Source organism: Vitis riparia, chromosome 1, assembly GCF_004353265.1.
Source record: "Vitis riparia cultivar Riparia Gloire de Montpellier isolate 1030 chromosome 1, EGFV_Vit.rip_1.0, whole genome shotgun sequence".
In the NCBI taxonomy this organism is placed as follows: domain Eukaryota; kingdom Viridiplantae; phylum Streptophyta; class Magnoliopsida; order Vitales; family Vitaceae; genus Vitis; species Vitis riparia.
Genome location: NC_048431.1, coordinates 10,377,256 through 10,385,444, shown reverse-complemented (window position 1 = coordinate 10,385,444; position 8,189 = coordinate 10,377,256).

Genomic DNA, 8,189 nt, shown 5'->3' with positions numbered 1-8,189 from the left:
GAATAACTAGAATTAAACTAAATGGAATTAAAAATGTAAATTTTACCTCACAAGATCAATTAAACTAAAGAATTAAGATCGATAACACGTTCAAATTAAAAATAAACTAGAATTTAAATTAATCGGAATTAAAAATATAAACTTTACCTTACAAGTCCAATTAAACTAATAGATTTAAGATCAATAACTCATTCAAATTAAAAATAAACTAAAATTTAAACTAATCGGAATTAAAAATATAAACTTTACCTTACAAAACCAATTAAACTAATAGATTTAAGATCAATAACTCATTCAAATTAAAAATAAACTAGAATTTAAACTAATCAGAATTAAAAATATAAACTTTACCTTACAAGTCCAATTAAGCTAATAGATTTAAGGTCAATAACTCATTCAAATTAAAAATAAGCTAGAATTTAAACTAATCGGAATTAAAAATATAAACTTTACCTTACAAGTCCAATTAAACTAATAGATTTAAGATCAATAACTCATTCAAATTAAAAATAAACTAAAATTTAAACTAATCGGAATTAAAAATATAAACTTTACCTTACAAGACCAATTAAACTAATAGATTTAAGATCAATAACTCATTCAAATTAAAAATAAGCTAGAATTTAAACTAATCGGAATTAAAAATATAAATTTTACCTTACAAGACCAATTAAACTAATAGATTTAAGATCAATAACTCATTAAAATTAAAATTAAACTAAAATTAAACTAAAAATATAAACTTTACCTTACAAGTCCAATTAAACTAATAGATTTAAGATCAATAACTCATTCAAATTAAAAATAAACTAAAAATATAAATTTTACCTTACAAGTCCAATTAAACTAATATATTTAAGATCAATAACTCATTCAAATTAAAAATAAACTAAAATTAAACTAAAAATATAAACTTTATTTAAACTTTTATGTAGATTAAAATAAACTAGCATAGAGCTAATGAATTGCAATCATAAAAGAGAGACATTTAATCTAAGAAAAATAAAAGATTGTTCGAAATCGAGATTTAAAAGAATTTATCACAAACAATTAATTAAACCAATCAACTAAAACCCAAACTAAAAAAAAAGAAATACTGTATCAAAAATCGAAAACTAACCTGTATTGTATCAGAAAAATACTCTCTTGATGTGTCGAAATGGCAGCCCAATTAGTCTTTCAAGTCCTCTACCGTTCCTCCCAAAAAGCTCTTGCGTGTGTTGATCTCCCCTCAAAGAAAAAGTCTTCCTCTTCCTAGAAAAAGTCCCACCGTCCTTCTTCTATTCCTTTTTGTCCCATTTATATGGCAACGTATCCTTTTCATGGAATATTTTATTTTCTTTTGGGATATGTACGTGGATATATGGAAAGTGATGTTTTAATTACAAAGTGGTATTTTAACTTTTATGGAAAATGCTTTTCTATTTTATATACATCATAATTCAAAAAAAAAAAGTTATTAACAAACCTTTTTAAAGGTAATAATAATAATAATAATAATAACTTATCAAATTGGTATAAACAAATATATATATATATATATATATATATATATATATATTAAAAAAATTAACTTACCAAAAAAATATATTAAAAACACTTTAAGAAAATAACCAAATAAAATAAAATAAAATACAAAATAACTTACTAAAAAAATTTATTAACGTACATATTAGTAAAAACATTTAATAGTAATCATAAAAAGAGATAAGATAATTGATCACATGCAATCTTGTAAAAACAAATAAATAGATAACAATAAACAAATAGCTAAACAAATATAATAAATAAATAACTAAATAAATAAATAGATAAATGAATAAGAAATCAAGCTCATGCAAGTGTTAAGAAATACAAATCATGCGAACTACGCAAGTTATACAGGAGTTATCTAAAAGGTAACATAGGTGGGTCAGGATGCCTAAGTGGACATAGCAAACCAAAGTGGGCCTAGATGTGCCTAAATGAGCTTAGGTGAGTCTAAGTGGGTTAAAGTGGACCTAAGTGAGCTTAGGTGAATCTAAGTGGGTCAAGGTGGACCTAAATGGGTCAAAGTGGACCTAAGTGAGTCAAGGTGGACCTAAGTGGGCTAGGTGTACCTAAGTGGGCCTCGGGTGAGACTAGGTGGGTCTAACTAAGTCTAACCTGAAATGCACTTAAGTGAAGCCTAATCTAAACTTGAAGGGCAACCAAGGTCATAATGTAGAGCCGGGTAAACATCTCAACTAAAGGTGGCTCAAGAAAGGTAAGTAGCGTGAGTAACTATGGGCTACCAAGAGATTACTGTAAAGTATTGGTAATGGACTTTAAAACATATGCTAAAGAGACAAAATTGAGGGTCTACAAGGAGCTTGAGGCTTTTTGCTAGCTAAATTAAAAGTAGTTTTTGGTTTATCAATATTACAAGAATCCAAGTGACCTAACCTCGTGTGCTATGAAAACTATAATGACCGGGTATTTTAAGCCACGTTGTAAATTCTAGTTTGAAAAGTCTTCTTTTGAATGGTGGTTGAAAAGTAAAAAAGAAAAGTGTTTGGAGAACACGTGTTAATTTTGGATTGGTGAAATTTGATTTATTGTGTTGGTTAATTAGGCAAGTTAAAAATTTTGTGTCACGACAGCCTTATGGTAGAAAATTTCTTAGGATTTTAGAAATTGAAAATTTCCGTAAACAAAAAACGAAAACAAGAATGAAAAGTGAATTAATTAAAATTAATTAGAATTAATTAAGTAAAAATTAAATTAAATTGATTATTAATAAAATTGAGAAAATTAAAATTTTGGGTTGGTGTTTAATAAATTAATTTGTGTGTTATTAAAAAAATGAATTGGAAATGAAATAAAACAATGGAATAAATAAAAGAAAAAAAATAAGTAAAAAGGGTTGGTTGGGCTTTTGGATATTGGGCTTGGGTTGTGGCCGGATTAAAGGGCCAAGAAAGTGGGCTTTTTAAAAAAAAAAAAAAAAAAAGGAAAAGGGAAAGGATTTAAAAAAGTGGCAGAAAGGGGAGAGAAAGAGTGCCGACGACTGTGGGAGAATTCTTGTCGTCGGAACTTTGACTGACCATTTGGACTACTGAATGAATTCTGTTTCAGCTCAAATTTTGAGGAGGTGTTCTACTCAACGAGAGGAACGATTCTAAGGTGGCTGATCGTGATTTAAACGATCGAATTCTTAGATTTGTGGTAGGAGAACCTAACCTTAAAACTTTAATTAAATACGTTTTTCCTTGGAAAAAAATTGTAAATCTTGTCATTATGAGTTACGTAGGTAATATTGGTGTTGTAGGAATTTTTTTAGATGATTTGGATTTTTTTTTTTGAAATTATACCACAATTTCAGAATTTTCCAACAATTCCCATAATTTTTAACAACCCAAAACAATTATTTATCAACCAAAAAGAAATTTTTGAAATTACAAAAATTCCAAAAAAAAAAATCCAAATCATCCAAAAAAAATTCATACAACACCAATATTACCTACTTAACTCATAATAACAAGATTTACAATTTTTTTTCCAAGGAAAAACGCATTTAATTAAAGTTTTAGGGTTACGTTCGCCTACCACAGATCTAAAAATTTGACCATTAAAATCGTGATTGGCCATCGTAGAATCGTTCTTCTCGTTGAATAGAACACCTCCTCAAAATTGAGCCGAAACAGACGTCGTTCAGCCGTCCAAACGGCCGGCCAAAGTTCCGGCGGCAAGAATTCTCCCACAATCGCCGATGCTCTCTCTCTCCCCTTTCTGCCACATTTTCAAATCTTTTCCCTTTTTTTTGTTTTTGTTTTTTGAAAGCCCACTTTCTTGGCCCTTTAATCCGGCCACAACCCAGACCCAATATCCAAAAGCCCAACCAACCCTTTTTATTTATTTTTTTTTTTTCTTTATTCCATTTACTTTATTTCATTTCCAATTCATTTTTTTAAAAAAAAACACACAAATTAATTTATTAAACACCAACCCAAAAATTTAATTTTCTCAAATTTATTAATAATCAATTTAATTTAATTTTTACTTAATTAATTCTAATTAATTTTAATTAATTCACTTCTCATTTTCATTTTCGTTTTTCGTTTTCGAAAATTTTCAATTTCTAAAATCCTAAGAAATTTTCTACCATAAGGCTAACGTGACACAAAATTTTTAACTCGCCTAATTGACGAACGCAATAAATCAAATTTCACCAATCCAAAATTAACATGTGTTCTCCAATCACTTTTCTTTTTTACTTTTCAACCACCACTCAAAAGAAGACTTTTCAAACTAGAATTTCCAACGTGGCCTAAAATACCTGGTCATTACATTCTACCCCCTGAAAAGGAATTTCATCCTAAGAATTTAAACGAGCTTACCTTAAAAATCGTAGAAGAGTTGCGGATAGTGTCGTCTAATTTCTTCCTTAGGTTTCCAAGTGGCTTCTTCTATCCCATGGTGTTGCCACCACACTTTGACTGCAGGAATCACCTTGTTCCTGAACCTATGTTCTCCAACCTCCATAATTCGTAAAGGTTCCTCCACATAAGAAGTTTCTTCATTAATCTGAACATCTTGCAAGTCCACACCCTAAGTTGGATCTGGAGTACACTTCCTTAGCATTGACACATGGAAAACATCATGCACAAGGGACAACTGTTGGGGCAAAATTAACTTGTATGCCACTGGGCCAACTATCTTATCAATATGAAATAGTCCCACAAATCTAGGGGCAAACTTCCGTTTTTTCCCAAATCGAAATATGCCTCTTCGAGGGGACACTTTTACAAACACCCTATCCCCTTCCTCAAACTCCAAGGGCCTTCTCCTTTGGTCTTCATAGCATTTCTGTCTATCTTGGGTAGTTTTAAGCTTTTCCTTGATAAGTTGTATCTTTTCTATAGTCTCTTGGAGAATCTTAGGTCCCAACAAACGACTCTCACCTATCTCTATCCAACACAAGGGTGATCTACAAGCTCTCCCATAGAGTGTTTCATAAGGTGCAATGCCTATACTAGATTGGTAACTGTTGTTATAAGCAAACTCTGCCGAAGGTAAGTAATTTGCCCAATTTCTTCCAAAGTCCAAAACACAAGCCCTTACACATGTTTTCTAAGATTTGGATCACTTTTTCTGATTGACCATCTGTCTGAGAGAGCGTCGACGACTGTGGGAGAATTCTTGCCGCTGGAACTTTGGTTGGTCGTTTGGATGGCTAACAACGTCCGTTTCGGCTCAAATTTTGAGGAGGTGTTCTACTCAACGAGATGAATGATTCTACGATGGCCGATCGTGATTTTAATGGTCGAATTATTAGATATGTGGTAGGGGAACCTAACCCTAAAACTTTAATTAAATTAGTTCTTCATTGGAAAAAAAATTGTAAATCTTGTCATTATGAGTTAAGTAGGTAATATTGGTGTTCTAGGAATTTTTTGGATGATTTGGATTTTTTTGGAATTTTTTAATTTTGGAAATTTCTTTTTGGTTGATAAATAATTGTTTTGGGTTGTTAAAAATTATGAGAATTGTTGGAAAATTTCGAAATTGTGGTATAATTTCAAAATTTTTGATATGTGAATTTTTGGGAATTTGTTGGAGTATTTTCGAAAATTTTAATGTGGAAAATTAATTATACTTGATTATTGGAAATTATTAGAATTGTTGGAAAATTCTGAAATTGTGGTATAATTTCAAGTTTATTGATATGTGAATTTTTGAAAATTTGTTGGGATATTTTCGGAAATTTTAATGTGAAAAATTTATTTTATTGGATTATTGAGAATGTTGGAATTGTTGAAATTATTGGGAAATTTTGGAATTGTGGCATTCATTTGCATCATGGTTGTGTGAAGAAAGGATAAAAATTGTGAACAAATGAAATGGAAAAAGAAAGGAAAAAAAAAAGAAATAGTGATGAAAAGTAAAAGCCCGTGTGAGGTAAATTAAGAAAGGAGAGAGATCCCTAGGGTGAAAGACCCAAAAGTTTACCTCGGAAAGACTCCGAATGGGGAGTGTATTTGAGTGCGGATGCGTATCTTTTGGTGAAAGCCCGAGAATGATAGTGCATTGTATGACTGTGTGTTACACGTTCATATGAATTTCATTTAATTGTTGAATATTGTGGAATTGTGTATACTTATAGAGATTAATTTATGTGGCTTGATCAATGTTGTTGAAATCCTTCTTTTGTGTTCTTTGGAAACTTAGTAATCCCCATTATCCCTTAAGTGTTAGACACCCTACTAAGCAATGTGAAATGCTCACCCCTTCCTTTTTACATCTTTTTATATGCAAATATCACTCTTGAGGATCCACAGGTGGGGCAGGGAGGACTTCAGGATGCTCTTGGAGCGGCCTAGTAGCGTGCCATTTTTATTGTGTTTGTGGTATTGGGACTTGTTTTAATAAACTGTGAACTATGGATTTATAATGAGACCCTAATTTGCTTAAGTTGTTTAACTATGAACTTTTATTTTTGGACTGTAATGATAATTAATATATCTTATTGCTTTTGAATAGTGTTTGAGATATTGTTAGTTGATGAGAACTCTATTGTGATGTATGTGTAGATTTTTTTTTTAAGGTGTTTTGGTTGATTGCTAGCGTGAAATAGGAGGAACCCTTAGGGTCAAACCTATGACCTAGGGTCATGGGCCAAATTTTGGATCGCCCGGAATTTGGGCCGTGACAAAAACTTTGGAAGGAAAGGATGCAATAGAAGAAGGGTATGATGGGAAAGATGATTGAATCTTGTACAAGCTATGATCAAGTTGACCTTGAAGGAGGACCTCTTTGAAACTTGATCCTTGACGAGAAATGGGGCGGCATAAAATTCAACAAAAACGTTGTTATCAAAAGATAACTTGGTAACACTAATAAGATTATTTGAGATTTTTGGAGTGTGAAAGACAAGATGTAGAACAAGAAGAAAGCGGATAGTAGTGTTGTAGTATCAGGATGTGTGATAAAGATTTACTTATCATTTCCTATTGTCACTTGATCAAATCCAATGAATGGTGTCACAGGGTCAAACATGTTAATGTCCAAAGTGAAATGATGTGTGACACTCGAGTCCATGCACTAATTTGTATTAGCAACAGTGGTAGGTGTGGCAACGTGATTAGCCATTGCAGGGTAAGAAAATTCTGAAGGACTGGAAAACTAGGAATTAGTTGTGAGTGTGGTATTGAAAGATTTAGGAGAGGGTTGGGGTTGATAGTTTAGATTTGTATGATGAAAGTTGATAAGAGTTGTTTGTCCAAATTTACTACAAATGTGGCACCGAGGCTTTTGGTTTTGGGTTGAAGTATTTGGTTTCCATTAGGCTTGAGGGCCGACGCTACTGTGGTTTGCCTAATATGCTTGGTTGATATTGATTAGTGTTTGGTTGCAAAAGAGGAGAGTATCGGGGTTGAATTTGAATTTGATTGAATGTAGGTTGAGAGGTTGGTCTAGAAGATTTCTCGTTCAAATAAGCCACATGGGCTTGGGCAGAATTAAAGAGAGGAACAAAGTTTTGTTGTTCAAGATGAAAGTCATAGCTAAGTAATAGGCTATGGATTTGCTTGATTGTTAACTGATCAAGTCAGACTTTGAATGGAGGTAACAAAGGGATTGTACTCACGATCTAATCCCACCAAAACAAGTAAATGAGATCTTTTTTTTGGGAAACCAACTTTCTTATCACTACAAAGGCTGTTGTAGATGGATTTGAGCTTTCGTATGTATTCACCAGCTGAGAGATCATCTTTTCTGAGCGTTTGAAGCTTAGTACAAAGCTCGATAACCCACACAATAGAGGAGAGAGTAAATCTGATCAAGGGCGTTCAAGATCTTCAATGCTATTGAATACCCAATGATCCAAGTTATTATATTTTCAGATAGGGATGCATACAACCAGCTCATTAGAAGTTGCTTGTATCGTTGCCAAACCAAGCACTTCAGATTGATGATTTGTTGCTACATCGAGGAATCGAGCAAGGGCAAGACCCATAAATGAAATTGTCAAGTCCATTAGCGATAATGACATTTTGAAGTTGATTCTTCCAAATAAGGTAGTTCCAACCATCCAGTTTTACCATGAGAGGTTGATTCATTGAAGGGAAGGAGAAAGACGATGTGTTTGTTGGTAGAGCAATGGGTGGAGGATGGGTGTTTGATTGAGCTAATGGGTTTTGCGCATTTGTAGTGCTAGCAGAAGATGAATC